At 49.0% G+C, this 13,554-nt stretch overlaps 1 long non-coding RNA gene across 1 annotated transcript in view; it reads right to left on the bottom strand.

Moving 5' to 3' along the window:
* Positions 1-3,666, bottom strand: part of LOC139250297 (uncharacterized) — a 293,445-nt gene extending 289,779 nt beyond the window's left edge. Inside the window, exon 1 of the long non-coding RNA XR_011591287.1 lies at positions 3,588-3,666. This is a non-coding gene — a long non-coding RNA (uncharacterized lncRNA). The remainder of the gene's footprint in view (positions 1-3,587) is intronic.
* Positions 3,667-13,554: the final 9,888 nt, after the last annotated feature.

Below are 13,554 nucleotides of genomic sequence, written 5' to 3'. Positions count from 1 at the left end.
CGGTTGTGTGGGGGTGGACTGGTTAGGCTTTTTAGATTTTCCACATTGTTCATAGGTTTATCTGTAACCTTCAGGGCTGCTGACCGAGGGCCGTGTGGATCTTTGTCGGCCGGCACGGACACGATGGGTCGGAATGGCCTCCTTCTGTGCTGTAGGTTTCTATGTTTCTATGTAAAAGAGCAATGGCTTGTCAACAGGTTTGTTTGGCTGTTTAGAAATGCATCAGTGTCCAGTAAAGCTCTAGGAGAAAGCTCTGCCCACCTGGGGCTCGCTTGCCGTGTAGGAGTTCCAAGTAGAGCGTTTGATTTGGGAGTCTTGTGTCGGGTATGCGAACAATGTGGCCCGGCCAACGGAGCTGGTCGAGTGTGGTCAGTGCTTTGATGCTGGGGATGTTGGCCTGATCGAGAACACTGACATTGGTGCGTCTGTCCTCTCAGGGGATTTGCAGGATCTTGCGGAGGCATCGCTGGAGTTACTTCTCCAGCGATGTGAGGTGTGTACTGTATATGAACCATACAGGAGGGCGGGTCTCGCACCCTCTCATCAAACTACAGTACGTGGACAACGCTTGTGTCTGCGCACATTCAGAGGCTGAACTCCAAGTCATCGTCGACATCTTCACCGAAAAGCATTGGCCTTACACCAACCTGACCCCGCAACACAGCACTGCCCCCCAGTTATCAAGATCCACGGCCCGGCCCTGGACAACGTGGATCACTTTCCATACCTCGGGAGCCTATTATCAGCAAGGGCAGACATCGACGACGAGGTTCAACACCGCCTCCAGTGCAACCGTCGGCCGCCTGAGGAAGAGAGTGTTCGAAGATTAGGCCCTCAAATCTGGCACCAAACTTATGGTCTAGTGATAGTGATTGTTTCAAGTCTACCCCCGCCTCCCACCCCACAATAGCTCAATTATCAATTATTGGGATGTTTTTAGTGTCCTCTACTGTAAAGTCCGATACAAAATATTTGTTCAAAGTCTCTGCCATTTCCCTGTTTTTCCATTATTAATTCCCGAGTCTCATCCTCTAAGGGACCAACGTTTACTTTAGCTACTCGTTTCCTTTTGACATACCTGTAGAAGCTCTTACTGTATGTTGTTATATTTCTTGCTAATTTATTCTCATATTCTACCTTCTCCATCTTTATCCCTGCAGCACTTTGCAATTTTTCTCCATTTAAATTATAATTTGCTTTTAAAAAAAAATTCTGCCAGTGGATAACCTCACACTTTCCCACATTATACTCCACCTGACAAATTTTTGCCCACTCAGCCTGTCTATATCCCTTTGCAGATGTTTTGTGCCCTCCTCACAACTTGCTTTCCCACCCATCTTTGTATCATCAGCAAACTTGGCTTAATTGCACTCAATCCCTTCATCCAAATCATTATTATAGATTGTAAATAGTTGAGGCCCCAGCACCGATCCCTGCAGCACCCCACTAGTTATTGTGTACGAAACGGAAAATGACCCATTTATCCCATCTCTCTGTTTTCTGTTAGTTAGCTAATTCTCAATCCGTGCTAATATATTATCCCCAACCCCATGAACTTTTATCTTGTGCAGTAATCTTTTATGTGGCATCTTATCGAATGCCTTCTGGAAATCCAAATACACATCCACTGGTTCCCCCTTAACCACCCTGCACGTTACATCCTCAAAGAATTCCAGCAAATTTGTCAAACATGTTTTTCCTTTCATGAAACCATGCTAACTCTGCTTAATTGAATTATGCTTTTCCAAATGTCCTGCTACTGCTTACTTAATAATGGACTCCAGCATTTGGCCAACGACAGATGTAAGGCTAACTAGTCTATAATTTCCTGCTTTCTGTCTGCCTCCTTTTTTAGATAGGGGCATTACATTTGCAGTTTTCCAGCCTCTGGGACCTCCCCACAATCCAGGGAATTTTGGTTAAATTACAACCAATGCATCCACTATCTCTGCAGTCACTTTTTTTAAGACCCTAGGATGCAAGCCATCAGATCCAGGGAACTTATCCACCTTTAGTCCCATTATTTTACTGAGTACTTCTTCTTTAGTGACAGTGATTGTTTTCAGTTCCTCCTGATAGCCCCTTGATTATCCATTATTGGGATGTTTTTGTCTTCTACCATGAAGTATACTGTACTGCGCTTGCTTCTGCGCACACTCAGAGGCCGAACTACAAGCCATGGTCAACACCATCATTGAGGCTACGAAAGCATAGCCTTGCACTAAACATCCGTAAGACAAAGGTCCTCCACCAACCTGACCCCGCCACATAGCACTGTGCCCCGGTCATCAAAGTCCACGGCACGGCCCTGGACAACGTGGACCATTTTCCATACCTCGGGAGCCTATTATCAGCAAGGGCAGACATCGATGACGAGGTCCAACACCGTCTCTAGTGCAGCCTTCAGTCATCTGAAGAAGAAATTGTTTGAAGACCAGGACCTCAAATCTGGCACCAAGCTTATAGTCGACAGTGAGGTAGCGATACCCGCCTTCCTGTATGGCTCAGAGACGTGGGCTATGTACAGTAAACACCGCAAAGCGCTGGAGAAATACCACCAACGATATCTCCGCAAGATTCTGCAAATCCCCTGGGAGGACAGAGGCACCGTCAGTGTTCTCGATCAGGCCAACATCGAAGCACTGACCACACTCGACCAACTCCGTTGAGCGGGCCACATTGTCCGCACGCCAGACACAGGATTCCCAAATCAAGTGCTCTACTCGGAAGTCGTACACGGCAAGCGAGCCCCAGGTGGGCAGAGGAAATGTTTCCAGGACACCCTCAAAGCCTCCCTGATAAAGTGCGACATCCCCACTGACACCTGGGAGTCCCTGGCCAAAGACCAGCCGAAGTGGAGGAAGAGCATCCGGGAGGGCGCTGAGCACCTCGAGTCCCGTCGCCGAGAGCGTGCAGAAACCAAGCGCAAGCAGCGGAAGGAGCGTGCGGCAAACCAGTCCCAGCCACCCTTTCCTCCAACCACTGTGTGTCCCACCTGTGGCACAGACTGTCATTCCCCAATTGGACGGTTCCGTCACCTGACAACTCAGTGTTAGAGTGGAAGCAAGTGTCCCCCGATCCCGAGGGACTGCCTGTGATGGTGATGATGTGTTGTATACACGCGCTGTCTCCTGTTACCGTCCATGGTCCACAGGTGGCTCAATGTCACTTCACTTCCCCACATTGTTGTCACAGCTCGAATACAAGCGATCATATTGGGATGTGGGTTGAAAGGATTGGCCCCACGTTCTCAGCCAGGACTGTGAGCCTGTGTGCTGCAGGAGGGAAGATGGAGTTGTCCCGGGAACTATTGGCATTGGCCGCAGTTACTGCCCTGACTGGGGAGTGTTGGAGGGAGTTTATCCCCGCCCCGCCCCGCCCCGCTCACTGCCTCCTCCAGCCCACTGCCGCCACACACTCCCCCCCGCCCCGGCACCACCTCGGCCCCTGGAGCCCACTCCCCCCTAACCCCATCCATCCATCCCCCGCCCGGGTCCGCCCCCCGCTCACTGCAGCCCGGCCCCGGCCCCGGCCCCGGCCCCCAGCCTCTCCCCGCCCGCCCGGGCCCGGGCTCAGCCTCCGCTCACCGGCCGCCATCGCCTCCAACCGCGGCGCCGCTCCGCTGTTCCCGCCTCATCCACTCGCCATTCTGATTGGTCCCCAGCGCCGCGCGGGGCGGGGCGGGGCCGGTGGGCGGGGCCCCCGCGCGGGGCGGGGCGGGGACGGTTGGGCGCGCGGGAAGTTTGAACCGGATGACCCAAATATACAAACAAACCATTTGTGGTCAATCACAGCATGAGAAGGAATAGAAGCGGGAAATCAAATCAATGAGTTGTGTGCAGCAACAATCCTGAAAGGAAGTGTGAGCTTGGACAGATAAACAAGGGCAAGGAGCAGCTTTAAATACGGCCAAAAGATAAAGTCTGTCAATGCTGGGAGTGTGGGGCTTACTGAGGGAATGAGAAACAATGGTGGCACGGATTTAACAGCACTGACAAACCTGGCTGGGAATTGTGCAGGAGTGCAACATAAACATCAGATTGCAATGTTTTCAGGAGGGGCAGAACAGGAGCAAGAGTGCAAGACAGGGTGAAGGAGGGAATAGATTCTGCAGGGAGCTGATGTGCACAAAAAATAAGTTCAGACAAAAAAAGACAACAGCAGAAAAGAACCGAGATACAAGGAAAGTTGCGGGGGACCTCTCTACTCTTTACACCTTTTAGGCTCTCCCTAAAATCTACCTCTTTGACCGAGCTTGTGGAGCGCCTTGGGACGTTTTACATTAAAGGCACTATATAAATACAAGTTGTTGTTGTTAAGGAGCATCTTGAAGGAGGAACGAGGTAGAGAGGCGGAGAGGTTTAGGCAGGGAGTTCCAGAGCTTGGGGCCAGGCAACAGAAGGCACGGCCACCAATGGTGGAGCGATTATAATCCGGGATGCTCAGGAGGGCAGAATTAGAGGAGCGCAGACATCTCGAGGGGTTGTGGGGCTGGAGGAGATTACAGAGATGGGGAGGGGCGAGGCCATGGAGAGATTTGAAAACAAGGATGAGAAGTTTGAAATTGAGGCATTGCTCAACTGGGAGCTAATGTAGGTCAGCGAGCACAGGGGTGATGGGTGAGTGGGACTTGGTGCGAGTTAGGACACGGGCTGCTGAGTTTTGGTTGACCTCAAGTTTACGTTGCCAATATAGATGATAAATAGGAGGGGGCCAAGGATAGATTCTTGGGGGGGGAACCAGAGTTAACATGCAGGAGTAGGAAGAGAAACTATTCTCTGGCAACGGTTAGATAGATAAGATTGAAACCAGGTGAATGCAGTCCCACCCAGCTGGTCAACGGTGGAGAGGGTTTGGAGGATGGATTGGTAAATCATGTCAAAGTCTGCAGACAAGTCAAGAAGAACAACATAAAGACATTACGGTTACAATGTACAACGTCACAGGAGATTGGCTAATTTTTAAAAAGAACCTTGTCTTGTGCAATGAGGATTGGGCGGATTCTACACTGGGTGTCAGCTCACAACAGCAGTTTTACACAAGTTGAAAATCTTACGTATTTGATTCAATGTATATTTTAACCTGTTGATGTTAGATGAAGAAACCAGATGTGAATTGGTTTGCCTGGGCCTATCATAGCGACTGCTGATTGCACATCTTAATTTGTAGTTTTTGGAGCTTCGTGTTTTGGTGTTTTTCATTCCTGCTTGTTACTTGCTGATTCTCACGTTCTCCACCTGTGCAGTTGTGATCTGTTGGTGGTTGATGAATATGAAATTTAATCCTATCGGCTGGGAGAACTTTGCATATGAGAAGGTGTGACAGCCAAAGTGTGACACAGGAAATGTGACAGGCAAACAGGAAATGCATCCTGTGCACCATTTTTAATAGGTTGCCAGTGGATGTCCTGTGTTACTCACAATAAGTCAGAGAATGCTCTGTTTTATGGAGCAATATACATGAACCTTTCGTTAACTTCAAATAGCGATTCATTTTAAAGTGGCTTTTCTCCCTACGACTGACGGTAGTTTCAAGCTGGTGACCATGTAGATGGCAAATGCCCTGGTTACTGGTCATTTATTTCAGTCTAGTTTTAAATAGTATCCATGAGCTGAGCATTGAGAGATTGTACAGGGAGGTGCCACAGTAACCAACAGGAAGCTTACTTCATTGTAGAAAGAGACAGAACATGGGCATTTTAAAACAGGTCACTTATTAACGTTGGGTGGGGCCGAAATTGCCCCTTCCGATAAAGCCTCTTGCTGCCTGAAAGCAGCGGCTATGGGGCGGCGCGGAATGGCCGGGGACTCACGGCGGACTGGCCGATGTTCGTGGCATTGCCCTCAAAGGTTTTTGCTGCATTGTGAAGATCCGCCCCGCTCCAGCAGATGCGTCGTTAACGATGTCATCCGAGCACGCACCGCATCGGACCCGCCCCGGAAGGTAAATTCATTCAAAAAGTCTTCCAGCCGCCTGTCGATGCCAACGACAGTTTTTTGGGTCGGTACACAGTGCTAACTCAAGACCACCAGCAGCCTTTAAAAGCGTGTTGCATGTAGCAGCATTCTGCACTGACCCTCCCACTCCAGATATTGGGTGAAATGGAGAGAAGGCAGGGTGCACAGGAGGCAGATGCTTGCCAGCAGCAGGCTGCAGAGGGTGAGGAGCAGCAAGAGCATGAAGGAGAAGGCAATGAGGCAGCTGCCATCGGAAGACGTGAACATAGACATGGCAGGGAGAAGGCCCTATCGTCCAAGGGTGTACAGACAGCAGTTCTCATACATGGACCTGACGGATGACCAGTGTCTCCGGAGACTTCGATTCCTGTGCAATCTCCTGCAGCCAGACCTCCAGCCTCGAACAAAGTTGAGGACAGTGCTGACCGTTGCATCCAAGGTGACCATAGCACTCCATTTCTATGCGACTTGATCATTCCAAGCTGCTGCAGTAGACATCTCGAACATTTCACATTTCACCGCGCGTAGCTCCATCATTAAGTGACAGATGCTCTCTATAAGAGAAGGAGGGACTAGTTATCCTTCCCGATGAGCAGGGACAAACAGTTGGTGTGGAGACCAGATTCGTGAGGTGTGCGGGCTTCCCCAGGGTTCAGGGTGCCATTGACTGCACCCACGTCGCAATGAGGGCACCACAGAACAATCCCGAGATCTTCAGAAACTGCAAGGGATTCCACTCCCTCAATGTGCAGCTGGTGTGTGACACCCCACCACAAAATCATGGCAGCTGATGCCTGGTATCCTGGCAGCAGCCTCGTTGCTTTCATCCAGCGCCAGAGCGGTGCGCCTGACGTGTTTGTTGGACCAAGCCAAGGTTGCGGCTGGGTCCTTGGAGACAAGGGCTACCCACTGTGCACTTGGCTGCTGACTCCCCTTCACAACCCCAGGACTGCTGTGCAGCAAGCCGGCAATGACTCTCATTCAGCCACCAGCTGCTTCATTGAGCAGTGCATCAGAATCCTTAAACAGAGGTTCCGTTGCCTGGATCACTCTTCCAGTACTCGCCTGAGCGGGTCTCCCTATTCGTGGTCGTCTGATGCATGCTTCATAACCTGGCAATCATGAGGGCACAACCATTGGAGGACGAGGCACCAGTATCAGCTGAGGAGGAGGACCAGGAGGAGGAGGACCAGTACCAGTACCAGGAGGAGGAGGAGGCACAGGAGCACGATGCACAGAAGGAGGAGGAGGTGCAGGAGGAGGACCAGGATGCGGGTCGCTGGCCAAGCTGGAGGCAGCGTCGTCATCCAAACCCTGCAAGGGAAGTGCAAAACCGTCTCATTGTTGCTCGTTTCTGATGAGTTCATGCGCACTTCACCCTTCACCTGTGCATCTCCATGGCCAACCCAATGAGCCCTCTCACACATCATTGCCCACAGGGAAATGAGACACCTGCACAGATATTGAAACACAAAATAAAGATTTATTACACAAGAAAGAATGGTGCAAAAAAACATACACCATCAATTATCATCCTTGTGCATTTGCTTATTCTTACACAAACCTATTCTTGAACTATGCCCCAGTGTCTCGCCTGTGGCTGCATCATGCGTCTGGGAAGGCTGCTGTGTTTCAGGTGTAGAAGCTGCAGATGTTCTTCTAGGACGCCCTCGACCAGCTCTTTCCCTGGGAGTGCCAGCTGCAGACTGCACCGCACTCTCCTCGGTGCATTCAGTCGGGATTGGCTGGGGCGATTCCATGCTTGATGGCAATGGCGGACTGAGAGGTCTCAGCTCAGGACTACTGAGAGAGCACATCAGAATCCTGGTCTGAGGAGCCTGCTCCACTCCCCTGGGGCAGCACCTCACCACCCCCACCAATCAGCTGGAGCACAGGTCAGTGGTGTGGCACGACACCGGAAGTTCCCCGTGGACCGTGGTGGACCCAGCCGCGATGGCAACAGTCAGATCTCGCTTGGCATCCAGCTGAGACTGCATGAGAGCAGATACAGTCTCGATGCCACCAGAGACTACAGCAGTAAGATGCTTCGTAAGACAGCAGCATGAGCCTGGAGCAGCTGAGGGAGAGTTAAACATCAGCGTCTCCGGGACAACGGAGGCCGCGCGAGCCTGGTGCACCTGTTCGGCATGTGGCGTGGGTAATGGTGGCGGCCACTCTGACTTCTCCCACAATCCTTCGAGAAGCTAAAATGGAGCAGGGCCCCAGCATGTTTCATCCCATTCCCTCATCACACCTCAGATCTCCCACCACCTCTCCTGAAGGCACTGCTCAGTGCCGAGCTTACAGCTCACACCCCACTATAGACAATTAGGCCCATACAGTAGTGCCTGGTCTCCAATCGTCTCAGACCACCTTGCCACTGGACCAAGACCTTGCTCTGCTAAGCCCGTGTGGTAGCCGGTGTTCGGTGGCCACCCCACCGTAAAAAAACTCACGCACATGTATCTTCCACCCTTCAAATGAAGTTTGGGACTTGGAACGTCCGGCCCCTCATGGACAACCCCAACAGCGACAGACTGGAATGCCGCACCGCCATCGATGCCCGGGAACTTAGAGGCTTCGATATCGACAGTGCCGCCCGAAGCAGATCCGGTGAGTAGGGGAAGGCCAGATCAAAGAACAAGGTGGAGGTTACACCTTCTTCTGGGAAGGCAAATGGTCTACAGGGCTGTAGTGATACCCGCCCTCCTATATGCTCAGGAGACGTGGACCATATACAGTAGAGACCTCAAATCGCTGGAGAAATACCACCAACGATGTCTCCGCAAGATCCTGCAAATCTCCTGGGAGGACAGACGCACCAACATCAGTGTTGTCAATCAGGCCAGCTTCGAAGCACTGACCACATTCGACCAGCTCCATTGGGCAGGCCACATTGTCCGCATGTCCGACACAAGACTCCCAAAGCAAGCGTTGTACTCTGAACTCCGACACAGCAAGTGAGCCCCAGGTGGGCAGAGGAAACATTTCAAGGGCACCCTCAAAGCCTCCTTGATAAAGTGCAACATCCCCACTGACACCTGGGAATCCCTGGGCAAAGATTGCCTTAAGTGGAGGAAGAGCATCCGGAAGGGCGTTGAGCACCTCGAGTCTCGTCACCGAGAGTGTGCAGAAAACAAGCGCAGGCAGCGGAAGGAGCGTGCGGCAAACCAGTCCCACCCACTCTTTCCTTCAATGTCTGTCTGTCCCACCTGTGACAGAGACTGTAATTCCCCTATTGGACTGTTCAGTCACCTGAGAACTCACTTCTAGAGTGGAAGCAAGTCTTCCTCGATTTTGAGGGACTGCCTATGATGATGATATTGCCTGTTTTGAACAAAATTAAAAACAGTTATCTGCAGTAATCTAGTGTAAAATGTGACAATTCAGACATTGAGTTTATCCCGGGCATATCTGAGCCATACAGCCATAACTACACTAAATCTAACTGAATTATGATCACTAACACCAAAATGCTCTCCCACTGATACCCCTACCATCTGTCCAGCATCATTCCATAAAACTAAGACCAGAACCGCCCCTCTCTTGTTGGGCTTGCTACGACTGACTAAAAACGTTCTGCTGAATGCATTTTATGAATTCTGCACCCTCTGTACGTTTTACACTGATTCTATCCCAGTTCATGTTAGGGTAGTTGAAATCCCCTATTGTTTTTGCACTTCTCAAAAATGTGCTTATATTTGCTCTTGTATCTTCCTCTGACGATTTGGGGGTCTATAGTACACTCCCAGCAGTGTGATTGCCCCTTTTTTGTTCTTCAGTTCAACCCATAAGGCCTCATTTGATGATCTTTCTAACGTATTATCCCTCCTCACAGCTGTAATTGTTTCCAATATTGCGAGTACCCCTTCCATTTTTTATCCCCCTCTCTATCTCGTCTGAAAATCCTGTAACCAGGAATGTTTTGCTGCCATTCGTGGCAAGTAGAATCAGGGACAACCCAAAGATGTTTTATAAATACATTAAGAGCATGAGGATAACTAGAAAAGGAGTGGGGCCTATTAGATACCATAAAGTAAATCTGTGTGTGGAGGCAGAAGATGTGGGTATGATTCTTAATGAATATTTTGCATCTGTTTTCACAAAAGAGAGGAGCGATGAAGACTTTGCAATGAAGGAGGAGGAGTGTGAAATATTAGATGAGATAGACATTGTGAGAAAGGAAGTATTAAGGGGCTTAACAACTTTGAAAGGGGATAAATCCCCAGGCCCGGATGAAATGTATCCCTGTTAAGAGAAGCAAAAGAAGAAATAGCAGAGGCTCTGACCATCATTTTCCAATCCTCTCTGGCTACAGGTGTGGTACCAGAGGACTGGAGGATTGCTGATGTTGTACCTTTGTTTAAAAAGGGAGAAATGGATAGACCAAGTAATTACAGGCCAGTCAGTCTTAACTCAGTGTTGGGAAAAATCCTGAGGGACATGATAAATCTTCATTTGGAAAGACAGGGATTAATCAAGGATAGTCAGCACGGATTGGTTAAGGGAAGGTCATGTCTGACTTACTTGATTGAATTTTTTGAGGAGGTAACGAGGAGGGTCAAAGAGGACAGAGTGTATGATGTAGTGTATATGGATTTTAGCAAAGTTTTTGATAAGATCCCACATGACAGACTGGTCACGAAAGTAAAAGCCCATGGGATCCAGGGCAAAGTGGCAAGTTGGATCCAAAATTGGCTCATAGGCAGGAAGCAATGGGTAATGGTTGATGGGTGTTTTTGTGCCTGGAAGGCTGTATCCAGTAGGGGTCCGCAGGGCTCAGTGCTGGGTCCCTTGCTTTTTGTGGTATATATCAATGACTTGGTCTTGAATGTTGGGGGTATGATTAAGAGGTTTGTAGATGACACTAAAATAGGCTGTGTGGTTGATAATGAAGAAGCAAGCTGCGGATTGCAAGGCGATATCAATGTACTGGTCAGGCGGTTGGAACAGTGGAAAATGGATTCAATCCGGATAAGTGTGAGGTAATGCATTTGGGGAGGTCTAACAAGGCAAGGGAATACACAGTAACTGGTACGACACTGAAAAGTGTAGAGGAACAAAGGGACCTTGGAATGCAGGTCCACAGATCCCTAAAGGTAGTAGGCCAGGTAGATAAGGTGGTTAAGAAGACAGAGAGAATATTTGCCCTTGTTAGTCGAGGCATGGAATACAAGAGCTAGGAGGTTATGCTTGAACTGTAAAAGCACAGGTTAGGCCGCAGCTGGAGTACTGTGTGCAGTTCTGTCACCCCATTACAGGAAAGGAGGGTAGCTAATGTTACACCACTTTTTACAAAAGGAGAGAGAGAGAGAAAACGGGTAATTATAGACCAGTTAGCCTGACATCAGTAGTGGGGAAAATTTTGAATCAATTATTAAAGATGAAATAGCAGCGCATTTGGAAAGTAGTGACAGGATCGGGCCAAGTCAGCATTGATTTATGAAAGGGAAATCATACTTGACAAATCTTCTGGAATTTTTTGAGGATGTAACTAGTAGAGTGGAGAAGGGAGAACCAGTGGATGTGGTGTATTTGGACTTTCAAAAGGCTTTTGACAAGGTCCCATACAAGAGATTGGTGTGCAAAATTAGAGCAAATGGTATTGGGATAATGTATTAACGTGGATAGAGAACTGGTTGGCAGACATAAAGCAGAGAGTCGGGTTAAACGGATCCTTTTCTGAATGGCAGGCAGTGACTAGTGGGGTGCCGCAGGGCTCAGTGCTGGGACCCCAGCTATTTACAATATATATAAATGATTTACATGAAGGAATTGAGAGTAATATCTTCAAGTTTGCAGATGACACTAAGCTGGGTGGCGGTGTGAGCTGTGAGGAGCATGCTAAGAGGCTGCAGGGTGACTTGGACAGGTTAGGTGAGTGGGAAAATGCATGGCAGATGCAGTATAATGTGGATAAATGTGAGGTTAGCCACTTTGGTGGCAAAAACATGAAGGCAGAATATTATCTGAATGGCGGCAGATTAGGAAAAGGTGCAACGAGACTTGGGTGTCATGGTACATCAGTCATTGAAAGTTGGCATGCAGGTACAGCAGGTGGTGAAGAAGGCAAATGACATGTTGGCTTTCATAGCGAGGGGATTTGAGTATAGGAGCAGGGAGGTCTTACTGCAGTTGTACAGGGCCTTGGTGAGGCCTCACCTAGAATATTGTGTTCAGTTTTGGTCTCCTAATCTGAGGAAGGATGTTCTTGCTATTGAGGGAGTGGAGCGAAGGTTCACCAGACTGATTCCTGGGATGGCAGGACTGACATGAGGAGAGACTGGATCGACTGGGCCTCTATTCACTGGAGTTTAGAAGGATGAGAGGAGATCTCATAGAAACATATAAAATTCTGACGGGACTGGACAGGTTAGATGCAGGAAGAATGTTCCCGATGCTGGGGGAGTCCAGAACCAGGGGTCACAGTAAGGATAAGGGGTAAGCCATTTAGGACCGAGATGAGGAGAAATCTGTTCACTCAGAGAGTTGTTAACCTGTGGAATTCTCTACCACACAGAATTGTTGATGCCAGTTCGTTAGATATATTCAAGAGGGAGTTGGCCCTTACGGCTAAAGGGATCAAGGGATATGGAGAGAAAGCAGGAAAGGGGTACTGAGGTGAATGATCAGCCATGATCTTTTTGAATGGTGATGCAGGCTGGAAGGGCCAAGTGGCCTACTCCTGCACCTATTTTCTATGTTTCTATGAAAGATGTGATTGCACTGGAAAGGGTGCAGAGGAGATTTACAAGAATGTTGCCTGGGCTGGAGAATTTTGGCTTTGAGGAAAAATTGGAGATGCTGGGTCTGTTTTCTTTGGAACAGAGGAGGCTGAGGGGAGACCTGATTGAGGTGTATAAAATTATGAAGGACCTAGATAGAATAGATAGGAAGGACCTGTTTCCCTTTGCAGAGGGGTTAACAACCAGGGGACATAGATTTAAAGTAATTGGGAGGAGGTTTAGAGGAGATATTAGGGGAAATGTCTTTACCCAGAGGGTAGTGGGAATCTGAAACTCTCTGCCTGAAAGGGTGGTAGAGGCAGGAACCCTCACCACATTTAAAAATACTTGGATGTGCACTTAAAGTGCCGTAACCTACAGGGCTACGTTCCAAGAGCTGGAAAGTGGGGTTAGGCTGGATAGCTCTTGGTCGGCCGGTGCGGACACGATGGGCCAAAATAACCTCCTTCCATGCTGTAAATTTCTATGATTCTATACGTAGCTTTCCCTTGATTATTATGGTCTGTTTTCCCAGAATTAATGTGACATAGCTCTTGTTGGAAAACATCAGAGCCAATAATTTACTTAACCCTTGAAACCAATGGAAAATGTTGAATCAGAAAATGAAATGTGCTGGCTACTTTTAACCTGGTTACAATACTCAGTGTGAACAAAGGAGAGGATTTATGTGTGTGCGGCTGTGGGTGTTAATGATTTAGTAAAAGCTGTTCATCACCACACAACATTCAATCCATCACCGTACTGGGCTACTGATGGCCCGTTACCACACTGGGCTCATTGCTCTCGGTCTATTCCAGGCAGTGTTGCTGCTATGGATCCATTTTAGGTGAAGGTTTCCCACAGTTTCACCA

Source organism: Pristiophorus japonicus, unplaced genomic scaffold, assembly GCF_044704955.1.
Source record: "Pristiophorus japonicus isolate sPriJap1 unplaced genomic scaffold, sPriJap1.hap1 HAP1_SCAFFOLD_367, whole genome shotgun sequence".
NCBI lineage: Eukaryota > Metazoa > Chordata > Chondrichthyes > Pristiophoridae > Pristiophorus > Pristiophorus japonicus.
This window is presented reverse-complemented; position numbering and strand designations above follow the sequence as displayed.